General features: G+C 35.1%; 1 protein-coding gene across 1 annotated transcript in view; it reads right to left on the minus strand.

The window, feature by feature from the left end:
* SORBS2 (sorbin and SH3 domain containing 2) overlaps positions 1–23,859 on the minus strand; it is a 299,053-nt gene that overhangs the window by 95,653 nt on the left and 179,541 nt on the right. The gene's annotated exons all lie outside the window — the stretch shown is intronic.

Here is a 23,859-nt window from a genome sequence, read left to right on the forward strand (position 1 = left end):
ATTCATTTTGCCCAATTACTGCACAAGTCTAAATGGAAAACATTATTTAGATTTAAGCCCAGACCAATAGCTATTTCTATTTTTTCAGAACCACAGAGTTTTCAGTTAATAAGTATATTTATTTCAATATATTTCCATGGCAATGCTATTTTATGAAGTGACTGTAGTTAAATAATCCTATTTATTGTTAATTGGCTATTAAAGAAACAGTCACATTTTTCTTCTGATTTAACACACCTGCTTCCTGAACACCTGAAATAATGTTTATATAAAACTTGGCAATGTCAGAGGCCATTGTATATGGCCAGTATTATTATGAAGTTGTATTTATATGTGTCTCAGATATGAAATGGTAAAACTCACTTGCTCTGTGGAATTTAAATTTGGGGGGAGGGAGGTGGTACAGATTTGCTACAGTTTGGTCTTTTAGTCTTCAAAATTAATATTTCTTTTACAAAGTTTATCTAGAATGAAAATGTGTATTAAATCACTTTGCATACATCTTAAGGTAATTTGACTAGTTTTAGAAAATCCAAGAAGGAAAATAATGGGCCAATGGAGGAAAATATTGTCTTTGAAGAAATTCTGAATTATTAACACTTGAAACTTCTGGTATTTTTGTTGAACAGTGGACAGTTTAGGACATTATTCATTTGGATCTAATAAAAATATGTCATAAAGATAGATATTATCTATTGTTATCTATCTATTCATTTGGATCTAATAAAAATAGGTCATAAAGATAGATATTTTCATTGTTAAAATTATTTGCTTCTGGTATCAGAAAGGTAATATTATTATCATTTATATACTTCTACTCCTTTGGAGAGCAAAAATGGTTCATTAGATTTTAGCAAGAAATTTGTGCTATCTGTAAAAGTGTTAGGTGAAATCACAGGTGAATGAAAAACCATTTTCAGAAGTGCCTTTCCCTGGCTGTATGTCTTTAATATTTTTATTTTGGCGAAAAATAGGGTAGCATGCTTATCAATTCTACAGAAAGCATACACATGAGGAAGTTATAGGTAATAAGCAAAAAGACAGATTGATAGGCTGAATTAAACTTTAATGGGGATAAATAAAAAGTCCTGCAATTTGGATAAACCAGATTGACTTATCAAAACTTTATTTGAACTAAATCTTGGGATTTTAGTAGACTATGAGAGTTCAGTGTGATGTAGTTGTTTAAAAACATAATTAAATCAATAAATAAATGAACGGTGGTTGTATAAATCAAGGAAAATTATGGTCCCACTTTCGGACATGTTGGATCTTTGTTGCCTCAAATTAAAAATGTTCTCTTTTTGTGTTTTTCCATGAACCAGCTTGGCCTGGATGTGGTTCTCTACCCAAGCTTTAGAGGCTATCACTGAATGCTGAAAGGAGTCTAGGTGAGGTCACTGAGTGATCTGGTGGAAAGACTAGAGTGAGCTAGCTGCCAGGTGAGTGTTAGCAGCAGTAAGAAAAATAATTGACCTGTACCCTGATTTTTTTTTTTTTCATCTCAGAGAAATCATCTCAGTGGCTTTTAGGGATAATGCTCTTAAACAATCCAAATTTATGCATTGCATTAACAGGAAGACAAATGGATAACAGTTGAAACTGGAAATTTCAATATTCCCTTAAAATGTACCTGAATTTAGAAAACATGATATGTTTGATACTTTCTCGGTGCTGTTTTTAACGGTTTGGTTTACAACTCTCATCAAAAAGGAGGTAAGAGTCTAGAGCTAAGTGCTTTAAGACTTCTGAATTATACAACAAAATGGGGGTTGATATCTATTGCCCTTTTGTTCAGCAAAATGCCAACCTAAATAACCTCGCTTCTAGTTCTTACCCAACTCACATGTTCCCAGCATTCTTCATTTTTCATACCTAATATAGTCCTCATACCCTGCCACTATTTAAAGCTAAAACTTTCACTCAATACACCAAAAATAGTCAAAGAAAACAACATACAAATTTATACTTAAATGATATATTGGAGAACTAGTGAAAACTTACTTGAACAAAGATTTTGTTGTTCAATAATACCCTTGCTTATTTGACGTAGTTGCTAAATCTAGAAATGGTTGAAACGCTTTTTAAGATGACTGTTGGGTATACTTTAACATATGTAGTTAAATCTTATTTGATTTACTCTTTACTAGTCTTTAAAAAATTTTTATCTATGAAAACAAGCTCTCTACTTTCTTCCTTTGATCCTGGACTTCTGTTGCTCTTTGTAAAGCAGAAAAGATTTCATCCTGACTTCCCAAATGCAGGACAAGAACTCTTTCAAGAAAGGCTGGTTTCACCTCCAGGGTGGACTGTGGCATGGGGTCATGACCTTAAAGACCCAGCCTAGGCATTTTGTTCACTGGACTCTACTGTTCCACTTCAGGTTCACATGTAGAGTTTGTGTCTGCATAGACACTCCCATGACAAATATCTGATACTCATTGACTTCAATATTGTTTCTTTTTTAATGGAAAGCAAAATCATTTTCTCATTTCTCTTGCAGCATTTGGTAATGGAAAACTGATTCTAAGAAATATGTTTGAGGAGACTAATCACTTTTCAATAGTACATAGAAAATTTCTAATATAAAAACTCATTACTGCTGGGATATAGGCTGTCTACCCTTCCTTTGTCAGAGTTAAGGGTAAGACAGTGTAGCTCATCATATTGTAATATGTAAATATATCAAATCGACATATTGTATACCCTAAACTTACACAATGTTATATGTAAACTATATCTCAATTCAAAAAGAAAAAGAAAAGAAAATGTCTCTCATATTGGGAGGGAGAAGAAGATTATGGATGGGCCAGAAAGTTAGTAACTTTCTTTCTTGTGGGAATGTCAATCTCCAAAGTGTACACATATGCTCACTCAATAGCTAGTAAGCGGCAAAGTCAGGATTCAAGTCTCATGTGTGAATGTGTGCATGGGCAAATCACTGCATTTCTTTGGGCTTGAACTTTTGAACTTATAAAATGAAAGGCTAATTTTAAAATTCAAAAGTCCCTAAGGTCCTTTTATGGTCTGAAATTTCCCTCAATCAAAGAAGGGCATATTTAGTTGACAAATATTTATTTGGTTTACATACAAACCAATATGTTTACTAACATAATGGTAACATATGATATCGAGCAGACTCCAATGGAAGTCAATATTTTAATGACTCACTTACATATTATAATTAAGAAACAAACTTTTAAAGATCTGTATTTCCAATAACATCAGAATGAGATAGATCTGCAATTGGCATGAGTCCAAGACACCATTTAAGGCTGCTTCCTCTTAGTTGCCTAGTTCACTTAACTACAGAACTGAGAGCTATAGAACTCTTGCAATAGAATATGGCTTCCCATATTATCTCAAGTGCTCTTCAACTGAGATTATCCATTTCAGGATTTCACATTGCTTAAAATAACACCCATTTTCTAACTCTTCATCAAAACAATTTGTATAAAAATAAACTTTACTCAATAAATTTCAATCATCACCTTTTTTAAAAGCCATTTTTCATCATGGATGGTGTTGTGGTGGTAGAGATATTGAAGGGTGACAAGAAACAGTGATTTTTTGTTTCTATTAGAATTTGCAGAAAAGAAGACCTTCAAAACACATAGGTCATAAATGCAGCTTTGCATTCCAAATGTTACATTCTTTTGCATGTCTCATATTTCAAAGAATAAAGTCTATTGACCAAAAGCTAAAAGATCTAAGCACATTGTGTTCCAATATTTTCATTACATTTTCTTACTGGCTAAATCAGTCATGTCATCACTTGCTAAATTACAATAGCATGGGAAGTACAGTGACATTTCAAGTTATTTTTCATGTGGATGACTGCCAAAGTCTTATTTATGACCCACAGAACTTTCAATCAACCTGTTGTTCCTCTTTTCAGAAGTTTTGGAATTAGAAGGTTTACTTAACATAATTTATGTTTTAATATATGGGACTATTTTTAAGTCAACTATGTGATAAATGTATCAGTAATTTAAAATGATTGAGAAAGACAAATTAGGGAGAAGTATGAATTATGAAAAATTTATAACAAAGCAATTTATTTTCCTTCTAAAAATTTAGATTAACTGTAGGTCCAGGAAATAATGCCCCAAATGGGTCCTTTGGGGTTGGCACATTTTGATGAACACATAAGAATTATGTGACATCAACTTACACTGTAGTAAATGTTTCAAAAGGCTTATTTTCTGTAGTTTAACTATTCATGCTAGCATTTTGCTTAAGAATCTAGCTTTTAATGTCATCAAAAGTATACAACAGCCTAGATCTTCATCGAATTATCTCAAATTCTAACTTAGTATGTCAAAATTAAAATTCAAATATAATTCATATTTATTTCCCAATTTATGCTGGATTTGTGATATTCCCCTCTCCCCAAATCTCAACCCATTTTTCCAGTATTCCCTGGTCCAGAGAATGGCACCATTCATTTATTATTTAATTTATTAATTCAATAATCAAAAATCGTGAGAGCCGGTCATAGTATAAGCAGAATCTTGACATTTCCCTCTCCCTCAACTCCATACATTTTGAGAAGAGGAGCCATTTAGCTATGGAAGGGACAATATACTTCTATCATGGCTCCACTGTTCATTTGACCAAAAAATTTGGATAAGAAAGAATAAACCTTTTTAGTTCTCTGGATTTTTACATAGGCCAAATATAGGTTAAGCTTAGTTTAACACCCAGAATCAGGGAAATGGGAGCACATAACAGTTAATGGTGATACAGCGAGCAATACCATTGTTTCATGTCTTCATGACAACAATGAACACTAAACAGATGATCTTCCAGGGGTCTATAGGTAGGGAGAAAAAGCAGCACACACACACACACACACACACACACACACACACACACACACACACAGAGTCTGTTTTCCCTGCCCGATTGTCTCACAGGCAACTTGTTTGTGGATATTTTTATCTTCCTGGTTTAGTATATGACCACCTCAAAGTTGGCAGATATTAAAGCCTCAAATTGATAACCATATCACTTTTGGTCAGATTTATTATCTAGTCCTCATTTTGTCTTAGTAAAAACTCTTTAGGAATACATTCATTGAGATGTGCAATTTAAATACTGGACATATTTATTGCCAAGGTACTTAAAGTTTAATATTATATATTATATATGCAGACATTAAGTAGTAGAGTTTTTTCTGCTTTTGTTTGTTTTTTAACTGCCATTCCTCCTTAAGCTCCTACTGATATCTGGTAGGTAGTATTTCCTCAGTAAATATCCATAGAACGAAGATGTCTTCATTTACAAACATGATGGGAATGACTGCCATCCAAACAGTTTGTCGGAGAGAGAGAGCCAAGCAAAGAAGCTTGAAGATTTCTCTAATTTGCCCATTACAGTCCCTGCCCTGGCTTTTCTGGGTTATCTATGACCTTTCTAAGTTCTTAACTGAACGTATTGGTATCCCTAGATGTTTACCTACTCTCTTCTGACATATGTCATGCGACAACTTTCTGAATGATTTAGAGGTGTCAGGCCGACAAATCCACGCTCATTCCTAAAAAGTACTGGCAAATGTTGAGGTTGATCGAGCTACTAGTTCAGCAGTTGGCAGGATGATTTTGTTTAAAGTGTGAAGTGTATTTAAGAAGTTGTTTGAGAGCTCCGAGTACCAATAGAAGTGATGAATATGCTATACTTGCCACATTTATTTAGCCAATACTAAGTCACTGATTTATATCATACATTTTAAATAGAAGCATCTTCACTGTCTGAACCTTAAAAACTGACAGGGCCTGTTATGTTGTTTTTCCAAGAGAAAACTAATAACAATATTTTTCTTAGAAAACTCCTCAGTACTTAAGCCCTTTATATCTATCTTATCACTCTTTATCCCAACCAAAATTAGATCAACACAAAGAAAACAAATTCCCCCTCCCACGCCACTCTGTTATGTCTTAATTATTTTTAATATAATAGTGGAATTGATTATTACAATGGACATTGGTTGCTGTTATTTTTGTGGGTGTGTCTTAAGTGTACACAACTGGATAAATTCTAATCCTTGGCTCATGGCAAAGACTTATCATAGGTTAACATGCATCTTCCTCCTTTCCTTCTTTATCACTAAACACCTACACACCCACCGTCTAAAATAAAAAGTAGACTTTGATAAGAACTTATGTCTAACCAGATGGCCTCTGACATCCTTCCCCTCCCCACACCTGAAGTAACTATTATTCTCTATGTGGATCATTCTCTTGCTTTCCTTTTTATGTAGTCTTATTAAATATATATATCTTCTACAAGTATGTTTATTTTAGTTGTTTTTATGATTATAATGATGTCATCATGCTGGACATAATTATATTATATAAGATTCATTGATATTGTTGCCCGTTTCTGTAGTGTGTTCATTTTGCCTCTTGTATAATCTTCTATTGTGTGAATATAACAGTTTATACAGCTACTTTCTTAATCATGGACATTTGGGTTGCTTCTAGATTTTTGCTATTTTGAACAGTACTGCCACAAGTACTTATGTACATGTTTCTTATAGCTATGTTGTTGATTAACTGCTTGACAGAGAACTTAAATAATAATAATAGCTCTTAAGAGCTTTCTGTGTGCCTGGAGCTGTTCTAACAGGCTCAATTATTTGAGCCTCAACAGTCAAATGAGGTGAATACTATTGTTATTTTACTAAGAAAATGAAAACTCAGAGAAGTTAAGAAATTTGTCCAAGTTCACACAGTTATTAAGAAACAGAGGCAAGTTTGGGAACCTAAGCAATTTGACTTCAGAGTTTGGTTCTCAAACACTGCATTATAATGTCTTTCTTAGATCTAAGAATCTGAAGGATTGTAACAGTTTATAAATGTAACTTATCTACGAACCAAAATTTGAGTGTAAGACTGTCATAATTTGGATTGATCAATGTATATGTCTTATAACGAGCAATACAGAAAGTGTTCATGTGTATTATAAGTACCCTACAACACATTTCATAGTAACTTTCTTGTATATTTTTTAAGTGGGCACAAGGCTCTTTGCAAATTTGTTTCAATGAGATGACCACTATTTTTGATACTGAAGATATACCCCGAAGCCAGTGGTGGCAGTTCTCTCAACATCACTGAATGCATCATTCTAGATTGCAATCTTAGGAACCCCTCCAGCCCATCTTTGTTTCCATTTAAGGAACTCAGGCTTCTCTCTGACTTTGTGCAAAGGGCACAATCTGGGCCTTGGTGGCTCTCACAAAATCAGATAATGAATTGAAGGCTGAGATGACTTGGATTCTCCCTCCCTAGAGGAGGAGGTGCTCCTACAGGAAGAACAATAATGCTCATCAATCAGTAAAGCAGCTTCCGTGAAAATGTGTGGAAGCCATGGCGAACATTTCAATCATGTCTGCCCTTAATTTTATATATGTTACTACATAATAACCCATAATAAGTAAATTTGGTCAAGAACCCATATTGTCACAGATAGGCCTAAAATACAAAGACAGGAAGCACCTACGGCATTTGTTTATTTTGTAATCACAAAAGCCATCATCAGAGCCACCCTTTGTGGCTCCACTGATTTCTTGTTCATCCTGATTCTGAGGTTTTGTCTCGAGAGGAAGAATGAGCCATCAGATGGATGAGTCATGTTTTAGTGATAATCACAGGAACATTCAAAATGAAATCATTTTACTCAGCTGAACAAACCTTATAAAAAGTAAATTATTTCATATACATTTTGGCAAAAGACTAAAGTAGCTATTTTGCGTTCTCTCTGGATTTATCTCACTGGTTCTTTCCACCCTACCTGACGCCTGCGGCTATCTCCCCTCCCGGGGCTTTCCTAGTCAAGCTAATGAAATGGAGGAAGAAACATGTGGATTTGGCAACCTTGAAAATATTAAGGCAAAGGAGAAAAGTCACTCCAATAGTAATATTTTAAAAGTGAGCATCTTTCAAAGATGCAAATAAAATGCTTTCAAGACAGTTTAATATTATTTTTATCATTGCTTTTATATATTATATTTTAAAATCTGGATTAGAACATTATTTCAGGATTTCCAAACTTTAGCTATATTTGTATCTATATCTATGTGTGTATGATAGAGATGTATGTATCTCTCTCTTTTTGCTTTTTCTCCATGCAGAGTTTTCAATCTATATCAACACTTAAAATAAAAGTCAGAGCTGATTATGTATAAACTTGAATTCCCTTCTTTTATTTGTCAAAAATTTCAATTCAGTTCTTCTTGTAAACCAAATAGCTCTCCAGCTTTTTTTATTTTTAAATAAAAAGAAACTAAATTTGCTATAAAGGAACTTACATGCTGAAACTAAATAGCAGGTTTCAAAGAAAGATTAATCTTTTGTAACAGGGTAAGAATAATTACTGGTGACTTTCCCCCCCAATTTTCCAAGTATTTGTGATGCATTTTTGTTACTTTTTAAATGAAACAAAAATAAACATATAAGTAAATTATAGCAAATCCACATATCTACATTTAAAAGAGTATATCCATGTGAACCATAAGAAAATTGACCTATATTTCCTATCATAAACCTTCATGATCCCTTTAATATCTCCGATTACCTCAAAATACCATCTTCCCTTAGTGAAACCTCACTTATTTGCTTTTAAAAATTTGATTCGAGCTCTTCACATCTCCCCTCCCTGGCCTGATCACTCATATTTTGCATATTTCTATCGGCTTAGCACTTGTGACATTTAATCACAAACTCTCTTGCGGCTTCTGCCATGACCGCCATTTTATTTAACTTTCTAGCTATCTTGTATGTATCTTGAGATTAGAGACAAAGTCATTAAAGTTTTTGGCCTTTGTTCCCTCATTTATACAATTAAGGGAAATAGACCTCTAATTTTTGTTAACTCCAGCATGCTATGATTCTTGTTCCTAGGACTGAAAGGTCACCAATATTATCTTAGTTTTGCTTTCACAAAACTTTCTTTGACCCAGAGATCTTAAAGTCTAGACTAGGAGATTCAGAGTCCTCCCTCAGTCCTGAAGACTGCTGGCTGTGGATGCCTTACTGTTCCTCATCTTGGGACATAAAATAACATCGTATTAGTGGCCACATGGTAAATAGTGGTCAAAATTATTACTTACGTCATTTTTTGTTAAATAAGCAAAAGAGATTTTTTTTTTTATTGCTGGTTGCGTCTGAGTTCTTATATTTTATATTAGATCTATATTTACCCTAAAACTTCAGGATGGATTAAATGTGCTTTTCCTGTATTTACCCCTTAAGTCCTTTCCCATATGATGGTGTGATGCCTGTGATGGTCATTGGTTTCCGGAACTGAAGTGTTTCTGTCTTTGTCTTTGTTTTCTGTGAGATATACAGCTGATTTCATGCTGTAGGAGCCCACGTCTTACCAGTTACAGAACTTGAGTTGTATATTAGCGGTGACTGCTAATGGCAAAGTGAGCACTCACCAGTCTACTGCCCACACTGTGTGGGAGGCGAGCGGGTAGGCTGCCAGGGGAAGTCGGGAGACCATGCTGCCTGATGGAGCTTAGAGAAACCCAGCTCTCAGGCAAACACTGATGGGCCTTAAGAGATGCAAAGCTGAGTCATAGCTCTACTAGTAAACTGCAAATAAATACATCCAATACATAACGAGGATCCTACTAATTAGATATGTGGAACTATTTTAAAACCAATGTAATGGCTTCTACAATTAAAAAAGATAGAATTGTGTAACAGTTATAGGCAACTTTTCAGTACAGACATTTTGTTTCCCAAGTTCAACTACAGCATTTGTAGGAATTTCTGGGTCTAATCAGTGTTTCAGTTTCACATGGTGTCTTGCTGTACAGCACCATCCAAGTGAATTCTAAGGGTCAAAGTCCCTACAAAAATTGCAAAGCAGATGAAGAACATCCTTAGCATCCTACCACTCTTGTTCCATGTTTTCATCTCCCACTATCTTTTTGCATTAATTTTTTGTTTCATCATAATCAGATCAACACTCCCCTCAAGCAAAATTTCCAAACTTATGTTGAGGCGTAGGCAGTCACACTTGAGGCAGACATGCTGTGTTTGAAAAGGGGGCTATGTAACGAAATTATAGCTATTTGAAGATTCCTAAATTTACTTCTCAAGCCCAACCTGTCCTCAGAATGCCAGACTCGGAATATCAACTGCCTATTCACTGTGTCCTCTTGGATGTCCACTATAGCATCTCCTACTATAGCATCTCATTTCTCTGTAAACAGCATCACCATTTTGGTTGCTCAGACTAAAAGCAGTGACACGATATTTGATTCACACTTTCTCTTACAACCCTTATGCTTATTCACTACCACTTTGCATCTTAGTCTAAATCTGAACTATTTTAGTAGCCTTATGATTAGCCTATTTACATCTACTTATATCATCTGCATTCTATTGTTCTCAAAGTACTTAGAATGATGTCTCTAAAATCTGAAATATCACTCATTCTCTCATTCAAAATCCTCCAAAGGCCTTCCATCTTCCATCTTTACTATGGCCTGCAGGATCTTCCATGTCCTGGGCCCTCACTATATCTCTGGCTTCATTGCTCCCACTCTCCCTTTCTGTTCACTCTGCTCCAGGCTCACTGACCCCCTCAACGCTCCTTGAACACGCCAAGTCCAAAGGATTCAGTCTTTGCCTCTGCCTGGAACACTTCTTCCATACATTCCCAGCTTTCTCCTTTAGTTCTACAGATCTACGCTCAAATGAAAACTATCAGAGACATTTCTTAACCACTCCATATAAAGTTCCCTTCTCCATATTTCCTTTACCTTTAAGAATTTTTTCTTCAGAGCACTTCTTACCATTTCTTATCTTACATGTTTGTTTATTATCTCTTTCCCACCATAAGAATGTACGCTCAGAAGACCAGGAACCATTGTCAGGAGAATGTGATTCAGAGGCAGGAAATTCTGTCATGGGGTGGAGCCTACAGGGAGGTTCCAACTGCACATTGGCCTCCTGTGGCTTCACAGAGGATAGTTAGGGGAAAGGATGAGTATTACGAATTGCTGAAATTAATCATTTTTTTCCTTTAGGAAATGCAAAGAGGTAGTAAATTTTACCAACGTTACCACGTAGGCACTGTGGGAAATATAGCTGTTGTGGACCAGAGTGCAAGAGAAAGTCAAAGAGTGAAACAAGTCAGTGCTTTATAACTTGATCAATAGAAATGATAATCATTATTATTTTCTAATTGTTCCATTGTCATTATATTGCAGCACAGCTTATGTTTATATTGCCCTATGTTCATACCGAACATCATTATTTGCCCCTGTTTCTTTCCACGTGAAGCTAGACAAACAACCATGATCTAATTGGATCATGATTCGGACTCAGATCATGGACATTGGTTCCAAACAATGCTGACACAATTCAGTGAAATTTGGAATCACCTCCATTACTCTTGATCTTAATTTTCAATTCTATAAATGGGATAGAATAGTACCCGCCTATCCTAAGTATACTGAAAAAATTACTTTCTTAGTGATAATAATCCTCATTATTTATATAGATATATGGCCGATTTTCTCTTACATTTAATCTCGAGTTTTAAGATTATGAACGACGAAGTATTGCCTTATAAAATAACGCATATGCATTTTAAGAAGTTGTCTTCAATTTCTTTCCAAAGGAGTATCCTGCATAATGGGAAGAGCCAGCAGGTTGGAGTGTTGGATGTTTTTGAGCGATGTCTTACGGTGAGCCTCAAGGCGTGCCATTGGTCCCCCAGCTAGCCTTCTGACTCTATACTTGGTCTATACTTGAGTCATGAATACACTAAGCTAGCTTCATGTAGAATAATGGCAGATTGCACAAACTTAATGTTTATCCATCTTTACCTAAATTTGCTTTAGGCTCTTTGCTACCTCATTTGCACACAGAACTTGTAACCTAAAATTTGCACAGAAACATATTTAATGGCAACAACATGTAATACCATCTTGTAACCTGTGTATCTCAAGTCATTTAAAACTTTCACTTAAGTCATCTTTGGAATACATGATTCTGTGAAAAATAAAAATTGTGTTTTTGGACCACAAATTAAAGGCTTGTAAATCATTGTGTAAAAATATATCTACTTTACAGTGACATTTTTAGGAAATATCAAGATTTTCTAGTATATATATATATAGATCTATATATAGATCTATACTGTGTATATATGTATATAGATACATATATATGTATAGTATATATATACTAGAATGTATATATATTTCTAGTATATTTCTAGAAAATCTTGATATTTCCTAATATATATATATACACACACATATATACATATATGTATCTATATACATATATACACACACATATACATACATATGCACACATAAATTTGAAAATAAAAAAATTATTTTACTTAATCATTAGCTTTATACTGCTTTTGGAAAGCATATCTTTATAATTTGTCTAAACTGAGAGCTTTTGGGAGTAAAAAGAGGATGTGATTAAATTAATATTTATGCTGGCTTAACAGGCATAAAATGGGATTATCCCAGGCAATAAGGCAAAAAAAGATGAGTTACCAAAATTCATTCTATAATAATTAATTTGATCTCCAGCAATTCATAGCTTTACTGTCCAAGAAACACTCTTGTGCTTCAAGAAACAGATAATGAAGTTGGGAAAATGCATATAACAAGGTTGAACAGTCAGATATAAAACAAAATAAAATAACTTTTTCTGATTGAAGAAGAAAAAATTTAATTTAGCCAAGAATAATTAAGGCTGAATAAAAAGAGGACTGAAATTTTAAAATCAGAAAAAGCACTAGTAATAATTAACTCTACTTTTTTCCCTAAGCTCGAACTTACCGGGATTGAAAGACAGACACTCCACTTCAAAAATATTTTTTTTTTATAAAAGTAAACTAGAAACTATTTACGTATTGAGTAGAAAACTTCTGGGGCTCAGTAATTGGAAACATAAAAGTCTGGAAATGTAGACAGAATCAAAATCCTTAGATTTTGAAATAGGCCTGAGTGACAGCTTCATTCATTTACTTCTCTCAGCTATGAATGGCTTAAAGAAAGAGATCGTAAATAATAAATGAAAAAGACTAAATGCTCAATAGATAAATAATAAATACTAACTGCTCAGTCAGTGTTTCTGGTGTATGCAACAGAATATTTTAAAAGAATGCTATTCATGCTCACTGCACAACGTCTTATAACGCTACTACTGGGGTTCACAGAGCAAACCTAGAGTGAATTGCATTTCTTTAGTCTGCTCAGAATGAGAATCCTTTTCTATATACAAACCACAAAGCAAGAGACCTAAAAGAAAGCAATCCTCTTCCTCTTTATAATAAATAGAAATAGACACGATTTCTATACCATCAAAACATTTCATATAAAAATTATTTCCGACCTAATGTGTATGATCCAAATCATGAGCTATTTTCAAGAACTGTAGCATCACCCTCTGCCCTCAGTTTCCAGGCGGAACTATGAGAGTGGTGTATGGTAAGGCCTCCTTCTGGGGCGGGCGAGTGTGACGATCTAGAGTATAGACTCTGACACCAAGCCAACTGGGTTAAAAGCCCATTCTACCATATCCACATGGATAACTTCAGGCAACTTACTTATCCTCTTCCTGAACCTGACTGGGTTTCCTCCTCTAAAAATAGAGATAACAACGGTGCCAACCTCGTGGGGTTGTTGAAGGATCCAATGATTAATATACATAAAGCCCTTAGAAGTGGGGCTGGCACCAAATGCCCAAAATGTTACTACTCTTGCTATTAAAAGTGGATGTTTCTTTGGCGTTGATACTTGTGACTAGCAGCTGAAGCATTTCAGATCTGGGTCCCTTTCTTGCCTTGGTCGTTCATTCAAATAAATCCTCTAGTCAGGTTTTCTCTTTTTATATACTAAATCTTGGTGTGAAGAGATGGAACGCATGTTCCTAGAGTCACATTTGTTTCTTTAATGCACAGATGGCTGAGTAAAATCGGTGTTGATTGCATCTTCACTTTGTACATTAAGGTTCCAAGATCGGCAGCTTCCTGAGACTGACTAGGAGGCAAGTTTGATTGATCGGGCTCACCAGGGCACCAGACTATGGGGGCAGATAAGAAACCCACTGGGAGAAATCAGGGGAGGCAAGGATGCTGTGAGGCAGTCTGACCCTAGGTGACAGATGTCCCCTTGTATGAGAGAGTTGCAGAATAGGCTTCGGCAAAGGGAAACTGCAGAGCAGCAAAATGATTTTGATTACTAGTGACATTTAATTGCAATTAGATTTTTAACGGTTACAAAAAAAGATCATAAAACTCTCCAGTCTCTTTCACATCAAACTGCTCATGCTCGGGACATTTTAGTGCACATTCTTCCGACAATATCATCGAAAACAGGTTTATTGTATTTGCAGGATACTGAAGAGGGTTAATGGCCAGTTTAGGAGCTGTGCTGGTTTCAAAGTTTGAAGTTATACACACTCAGAATCAGCCACAGAAATTATTCCCTGCCAGTAATCTTCAGGGAGTTGCTAGGCGATGACCAGTTTATGTTTTCCTTTGATTATAGGGCATAACCACCCTACTGTCAAAATGCCAAAAGGAAATAAAAGGCAGTGATTGCTTAACAATCATTTTTTTCCTGTTCCTTGCAGTGAGGTATTGAAATCTGGACAGCTTTGCATGAAGGGAGGGGATGAGATTAAGGGAGCCATGAAGATCTACGCAGAATTATAAGGGCTGTTATGTGAGTGAGGCCAGATAACAGTTGTGGTTGGCATGTAACCAATGTTTAATACTTACTATTTGTTTAATCAAACTGAATCATAATTTTTTAGTAATTTCTTAAAAAATAGTATTATGCATATATATGGTAGGTGGCTTATGATTTTAAAGAAGTGTTTATAAGTGCATGTAGGACCCTTGCATGGATCAAAAAAATAAATAAATAAAGTGCCACAAAATGAGGAGTATAATTCGCTCAACACTCTGGATTGAGGTAAAATAAAAAGAGAAAAGACTAACTCTTCAGGCCCCAAGACTAGGATTTACCTCATTATGCCACTGAGTACATATGGTTATGATACGCAATTCTTTTTCTATGATACCAGCATAGTGTAGTGATTAAAAATAACAATCTAGGTTTAAATAATAAGTCACTACTTACTGTGTGACTTGGGGTGAATTACTTACATGCTCTGTGCCTCAGTTGCCACAACTATAAAATGGGGAAAATAATAATGTATACCTCATAGGATTAATGTGGGGAATTAGTATAAATAATTATAATGAAATAATATATGTAATATACTTTGAAAATTATATACTTAGAAAAGTACCTGGCACAAAAAAAATGGTTAAAGAAATATAACTTATCTTTGCTAGGATTATTAGCATTATTACTGCCCTGAATACAGCTCACTGCCACCCAAGAGTCTGAGAATCAGGTGTATGAAACTTCAAAAAGTTGGAATGCCACAAGTTTAGATAAATATGGCAGACCGACCAAACTAAGAAAAATTCAAGGAAACAAGGAGAGGTTGTCTTAAATAACCTATCTTGTTAGTTGTTGATTACCACCTCATTCTCAATAACTTGGTGCACATGTGCTTCAGGCTACCCAAGGTTGGCTGCGTGGTAAGCAAATCCTATGCACAAGGACACTTGAAAGTCACATCTTCCTGCTTGTCAAAAAACAGACAGTGCAATTCTCTGCGATTTGAGAGTTCCAGGTTCTGGTTGCTAGCTGGGTGGTGTCTTTCGAGATCTTTCTACCTTTGTGGATTTCCGTTTCCTCATTTGCAAATGAGAGAGTCAGAACATTTAAACAATGTTTCCTTAATCTCCACATTTTCGTAAACTTATGATCTATTTTTATGAGAGCAGTCGTGTGCTGTAATTTCCTTTGCAGTTTAGCTCTAAGCCAATCTGTCATGTCGAAACCTAGAGTTATAAATCAAACACAGTTAGATGATTTATTTTTGCTATACGAATGAGTCTTACTCTCTACAAATGGATTATTAGATTCCATTATATAGCAAGTTTACTCAGTGACTCTAAAAGAGAATCTGGTTTTCAAAAACAGCTTGTCCGTTGTCTATTGTATAAAGAAAGATATGTGATAGAGTGGTTAAATGGTACATCTAAAAAGCTATTCTGGAAAATCATTTTCTCACAGAAAGTTTACCAAGAAAAATGAAAAAGGAAAACTCAGTCTTTCTGGTTTGGAGAAGTAGCAGGTACAAGTCACAGCTCTGGTACTAAAGCAAGAAAGCTCCTTGAAGAATGCTATTAAATAAGACTTGCCAGTATTATTTTTATAGAGACTCTTAAACCACTGTGAACCGTACCCTGTAATTAATTATTAAATGTGATCCGGGCTAGGGCAGTCTATGCTAACACAATTCAGATACGTTTTTATCTCTAGCATTTGGTTATCAGTTTTGTGATATATAGAGTAACAGTTATAAGGATCAGTTTCTGCAATTCCATCCTCAACCTACTTTTTTATTGTAAATAAACCAGATGAGGGCAAAAAAAAAAAAAAAAGGCAAAGAGAGAAAGTGCCATGTTTCAAGAACATTTGTCTTGATATTTTAGTGACAAGCTACTCTAATTAATTATATTTGGCTCTGACTAGCTTAGCATAAGGTGTTAGTTTTCAGCTGCAAATGAGTAGCACTTGACAAGGTGAGAAATCCTCCTCTGATTGTTGAAATCATCTAGGATGAATTTCTAATCAATGTTTTGAAAATGAAAACCCTAGTAATATACAATAAGAGAACACTTTTATCATATATAACAACTGAGTTCTGCAGTAGCGGATGGTAGCACGGTTACTACACATGGCAGAGATAACTAGATGTCTTCTCATACACAAGCTCTCTCTTTCCTACCTTATAATTGAAGTTTTAGCTGGGCAAACAGCTTTAGCCAGGCTAAGGCTACGTATTTCAGTTTTCCTTGCTTTGTGACCAAATTTTGGCAAGAGTGTGAGAGGAAATGATATGTACCCAGGCCTTTAAGGGGAGGAACATGCCTTCTGCTTTCCCTTTTCTCCTCTCTGCTGGCTGCATTACAGACCTGGTGTTAGGGTCTTGATCACAATAGGGAAGCCATGTGTTGACTGTGGAAGAGTAGAACCTGATAAGTATGGAGACGCTCTCCCTACACCACCAATTTGTGTTTCATATGACGAGTGGGCAAAAAACATCTCTCCCTTAAGCTCATTATTTGGGATCTCTGTAACAGCACTGAGCTTTTCTCCTAATTAATGAACTACTAGAGTTGGAATCCAGCAAATTTAATAATTTCATTCAATTCATATTTATGCAAGTTACAAAGAGAAAGTATCCAGTTTTATAGTAAATTTAATTTTCCTTCTAACTGTCACATATTGAGTGAAATGTTGCCTAGTAGACATTACTGGTACACTATAACCCCTGCACCTCTTTCAGACATCTTAGGTCCTTCCTTCCTTCCTTCCTTCCTTCCTTCCTTCCTTCCTTCTACTCTTCTTTGAATGCCTTATCATCTCTATTGGTCTATAAGTTCCTTAAGAATAAGACTTATATTTCATGTTCCATTGTGCTCTGTCCCATAGACTAAACACAGTGTTTTGTACAGAAAAAGTTCTTAGGAACCTTCGTTAAAGAAATACTCAAAAGATATGCATGGAGCTGTATTAATTTATAACATTACTACACATTTAATTGAATGCCTGAAATAATTTGAAAATAAATGCCTAAATTTAAATATAAATTTTAATTTCTAGGTTTCCAGACAGACATAATCAATCACTAAAAATACACATGTAAAGAGAAATTTCAGTGGAGTTTTAAGTGATTCACTGCCTCAAGAAACAAGCTTAGACACAACAAGCAGTAACATGGTATATTTAATAAGATGGAATTTTTAAATCCATAAAACCTTGTAAGTATAAAGAACTTCAAACCCAATGTTTATTCCCTTACTAATCATGTCTAGTAAAAATTATCTAAAGGTTAAGAAAGCCCAAAATCATAAAAGATGAAATATCTATGGAATGTCTTGTAGGGAATAAAATGATTTATTCTGAGGTTTAGAAAATATAATTGAAAAGATGCCTTAAATTCCTCATTTTTCCTGAATTCTTCATTTTCTCTGAGTTGATGTTATAACAGTGGATTCTGATTATTTACATAAAATACAAATATTCTTTACAAGTGAGAGGACTGCTAAGACCAAATGATGGATCATTTGTATTTTCTCTTGTATGTAATGCAGTGTGTATAGAATGCGTTCTGCCTTTGAAATGTAGAAAAAGGGACAATGTTAATAAGGCTTGTAGCCATTTTCTAAAAAAGAAGTTGTAGAAACATATCTCAGCCCCCAAAGACAAACTCTTCCATGTATCTAAGAGAGTGAACCCCGGTCTCAGGTGTTCCACCTTGCTAATCCACCTTATATGGAAACTGTACTGGGTGCCAGAAGACATTTTATTATCTTTTGAGTTTGAGTCCCGGAGAATGCAATTATCAAATTTTTAAAAGACATTTACACTATCATGCCAAAGAATAAATTACTATTTTTTCACATGGGGTTACTGATGAATCTATCCCTTGGGCAGTATGGGACAAAGGGCTTTAAAAGCCTAGATTCTGAAATTTGCTAAGAGAGTAGAACTTAAGTGTTTCTCTCTCTCTCTCTCTCTCTCTCACACACACACATACACACACAGGTAAATAAATGAATGGATGGATGTGTTAATTAACTTGATGAGGGAAACCCTTTCACAATGTATACATATACAAAATTGTCACATTTTATGATTTGATTTGTCCAAATAAACTATATATCTCAATAAAGACTTTTTTAAAAGCTTAGCCTCTAGACATGACTCCAACACCTAATATCCACGTGGCCATGGGCATATAGCTTTTTTCTCCTGGGCTTCAGTATTCTCCCCTTTGCAGTAGGAGCAATGCTAAGGTTTTGACCTATCTCATGGTCAGAGGTTGATGTGAGACAATCTAGGACAAAGTACACCGTGAACAAAAAATAAGTGACAATGAAAACTAACTTTCCGATTCTTCCTTTTAACACCAACCCAGCTCTTCAAGTCTGATAGGAACATTTGATCTGTTATCTACTCGTAGACAAGATCGCTGTGGTAATTGAATTTGCAAACTAACTTTCTGAAAAAATAACAAAATAGCTTGCGTAAGCAATCTTTCTGGAGCTGTCAGTGAACATCTTGCCCCTTCTCTGTTTTGTCACATTCAGTCACAATTTTTGATCCAGATGTGAAATGCAAATGGAGTTGGAAGCCAAACATTATGGAGAAAAAATAATTTTTTTTTTTTTTAGTATAACCAGAAGATGACCTCTAGACCACAGTTTCAGAGAAGCCAAATATTTTACTGTAAAGTGGAAGAACAAAATACCCAGAACTTCCTGCAGAGTAAAATGGTTTCTGTTTTAACACGCAAATTGAAAAAGTAGGAAAACAAGAGCCATTTTAGGAGACTCAATCACTTGTGGAAGGGCAGTGATCCAGAATACTGAGGCCTTCCACTTAGAAATTAGAGACTTCTGTTCCATATAATTAGACCTTGTGTTGCTCAACTTCCGAATAATTTACAGAGAACTATCATGTGAAATTATAATTTTTCTCCAAAACAACCTTCTGAATGTGTAGCAAAATGTAGTAGGGAGAAAAATGAGTTCTTTAGAGTTTAGCCAAAAAATAACTTAAGCCCTAAGTTATTATATAAATGAACAGCGCTGATACCTGTTTAAAGGGTCATGTGCTCTGTAAGAGCTGTTAGAACAAATTGCACTTCAGAGTAATCCACAAATAATAAATGAAAAGATTATGTTTTGTCACTTGGCTCAGAAAAGGGGACAAAACAGCTGTGATTATGCATAAGCTTTATCTACTTATCTGGAGAATGGTATATGCATGTACGTGCTACTTTCTGAGTTTTGTTTTTTAAAGAAGTGAAAAATATCCATGAAACTCTAATAAGAATTAGGTTCCTAATTCTTTGGACCTCAAAATGACTCTTTAACCCTAATGAGTTATGAGCAATTGCATTTATTTTAAATTATTATCATAATTCATGTGGATATTTAATTAGAAAGTGGCGTTATTTGGAAAACTGTTTCTGCAATTTTTAAAAATCTAGTTTAACATGAAATAGCTGTGCCGTCTTTTTGGATATGTTTAGAGGTGTGAAAATCCCCAAAATCACTTTAGGCTTTGCAGAATGGTACTCTACAATGAATCTGTTTCTGGCATCTGATTGGTGATAAAAAGAATCGGAAATGGATCATTAGTTATCCTGGGACAGAATTTTGAGAAAGCTGTTGAGTGAGACTTGAAGAGACCATAGCATCCTTTTCCTTCATTCCTATGTTTGGTCTAAGAACTTTGCCTCCTTTTTCCTTTAAATAAGACTGAAGCATTGGTAATACTACTGATATTAAATGTCTATTTTCCAGAAGCACATGAGTTTTTCTTAACACTCCTCTAATGTTACCCCAAACGCTACCCGAAATGGGCACCCAAAGTGCCAGGAAAACAACCAGTCTTCTAAGATTCAGTACAATTTTATTTTGTTTAATAGCTGAAGTGGGCCAGAGCTGAAGTCACATCATCAAAAGGGAAAGAAGGAAAACATCTGAGAAATTAATCCATTCCAGAGCCACTTAAAGGTATATTGTATTTGGGGCGCAACTTTGGCCATAAAGGTGAGCAGCTGAAATAACACAGATGCCTTCTTGCTGTAGCTTAGCAGCAACTTCACTGAAAACAGAGAAAAGGCTCCTTTTGCCCCATCTCCCTTAAAACCTTTGAAAATAATTTTATGTTTTTGGAAAATAAGTACCAATTTAGTTTGAATTATAGATCACAGAACCGGGTAAGTTTTAATAAGCTTAAACCTAAGCAACATATGTTAACAGAGCAATCACTTTCTATAAGGATCATCAGAAAATAACTATGAGGTTTTAAGGGAAGGAGAAATAAAAAAAAGATCCAATATACTAATACAAAGTGTGAGGAGAAAAAAAAAAAGATCCAATATACTAATACAAAGTGTGCTCAATACCCAGAAAAAACAGAGATGCTGATTTGCTTCAAAAACTACTTTGAGTCATAATTATTCTATTCACTTCCTTAGAATAATTTCTAATATTTATTAAGGCATACGGAATGTGGGGGCTCCTGGTGGGGAGTATGTCTCATCCACACTGGAAATATTATAGCTTTTGGAGATAATGTTCCTTTTTTAAGTGTGTATCTTTCTCATTCAATTATCTCTGTAGAGTCAAGGAAGAAAGAGTAGACTTCATAGACACAGAGCAGGACATTGACCTTGCTTCAGTGAAGGTCAAGGTCCCGGGTTCATATGGAATGAGGAGAGCGCAACTGCAGTACATTGATTTATAGACTCCAGCACCACTGCAGCTACATATTTGCAATCGCTTTACTTACTTTATACTTTTCTTGGTATGTCATGGTCACAAAGGGCAGATATCTAAGAAGAACAATTTTCAGGGATTTTAGCATCTACTTGTCAGCACCTGATACTCCACATAATTTCACTCTTCTCTTCCCAATGCAGCAGAAAGTAGTTTTGAGGGTGTAATAAGATAGTCTTTCATTGTTTCAGCTTCTCAGTAGAGTTATCAACCCAAGTTGCTTAGTATTAAAAAGATCTTGGGTTTCTTGATGTACACGAATAGCCTCTCTGGCTTTTTTGAGGATGCTTGGGTATTTTAGGGAGAAAAAAGAGACACCATAAATTTAGATCTTAAACTGTGCTGGGATAACGTTTGTGTATTTTTATTGAATACTTGGGGTATTTCATGCACAGAGAGCGAAAAAAAAAAAAAAGACGAATGAGAAGCTAGTTAATGGTTTTCACAGCTACCAAAAGGAGCTAGTTATACTTCGAGAGCAATCATTTTCTGGTATATTTGCAGAATTGACCTCATAACAGTTTCCTAATGTGCCATCCCACACACGATCAGATTCATAGCTTGTCTTAGTCTCTGAAATCATGCATATATTCCTTGCAGCCTCGAACACAGAGACTCTAAAACTAGCTCGTTCACATGTCCAATGTATTGACTATAATTGTTCTGTGTTCTCAAAACACTTACCTTGAGCAGTACTAGAATACTCATTTCCCTCATGTCTGTCTGTTTCTTTCACTATAATATCTTTGAGATCAAAGATAATTTCTTTTTCGCTATCTCTTATTGGATCTAGTTCAGCACCTTGCACATCTTAAATACTCAGCACTTTTTTAAAAAACGAATCACATAGAAGACTGTGTTGCCAGTTTATATTTTAATGGAGAGCTTTCTAAAAAGCAATCATAGTCAATCTTTGACTAGTTCCATAAAAAGATTTAAACATCTATTTTTGAAGATTTCTCCTGTTAATATTTACAATGAACTTCAGCCTTTTGTGGGTCAACAGCTACGAACCATCGGAGCCTGCCATAATCCAGGAGTTACAAAAGGGTGGGAATTACCTTGCAAAAAGCACCGTGCTGCAGAGATTCTACTTTGAAATTATTACCACTGGTGCTGGATATTCTAGCTAATCATTTGTATTCAAAGGAGAAGTTGCTTTAGATAAAGCTTCTAAATGTGAGTTACTGGTCCCTGCCACATAGATTGATCCATAGGATCAAACAAAATACAGCCTCCCAATAGAGCTTGCAGCAGAGCCTCCTTGAGAAAGTTACTTAATTTCTCCAAGTTTCAATTTCCTCACCTATAAAATTGTGAATTACAACTTTGTGAAGAGTCCCAAGAGGTAATTAATCAAAATTGTAGTTAGTTCTTGGACATAGCACTGATCATTAAATAATAGCTATTGTTGCCTTTATCATTGTTTTTGCTGTTGTTCATATAGTACTCATAGCCATTGCTACTGATTTTATCATCTGTCATTTTGATTTCATTTTATTAAATAAATTATCATAATAATCTTTTGACTTATTTTCATGTCTCTGGTCCTCCCCTCCAGTCTCTCTCAACTTCTCTCTGTCTCTCTCTTGATTCCACGGTGCAATTGTTGCGAGGTTAGTATTTTAAAAAGGACCAGTGACTTTGCATTATCTATTAATAAACTTCAAATCAAGCCCAGCACAACATGTTCCCTACCTAATTTTCAGATATTATAATCTATTCCCCTTCTCATATTCCATCCTTTAGTCAAACTGGACATTTTGCTGATCCATTTTTTTTTTTTTTTTTTACTTTTCGTACATTTTATATTTCAGCCTTCATTTGAGTTTAATCGGCACATTTTAAACTGGATACCTACCATGTGTCAGACATTGTTCGGGATCCTAGGGGTGCCAAGATAATCAAAGCAAGTCCATGTCTTCCAGGACTGCATGACTGCTGTGGCGAGGCAGATATGCTTTTGAGTCACATCTTTTGTGACATGTTTCTCCCATTGGGATTATTCCTAATTACTCTTAAAATCACACCTATTCTTAGAGGCCCACCTCAGAGTAGCCCCCTATGTGAACAACATAAATTGCTCTCTCTCATTTAAACTAATATAGTTCCTTGTCTTTGCCACTTATTGTTTACTTTATGTTATTTGTGTTTATATTTTCTTGAGGGCAAGGACGATGCTTTATTTGGTTTTGTGTTCTTCATTGTGCCTTATACATGGTAGGTTTTTAGTAAATACTTGCTGAATATTAAAGGAACATGTTACTAGAATTTGACTTCAAATAAAAAAACGTCTGAGGTTTGCATGGGTCATGTTTTAGAAGACCTATCCTAAGGATACAAGCTTACTTGATAGGAACTCTGTGCTACTTAAACTAAACGGATGATAATTCTGGAAAACACATTTAAAAATTTATATAT

Source organism: Pteropus alecto, unplaced genomic scaffold (genome assembly GCF_000325575.1).
Source record: "Pteropus alecto unplaced genomic scaffold, ASM32557v1 scaffold24, whole genome shotgun sequence".
Classification (NCBI taxonomy): domain Eukaryota; kingdom Metazoa; phylum Chordata; class Mammalia; order Chiroptera; family Pteropodidae; genus Pteropus; species Pteropus alecto.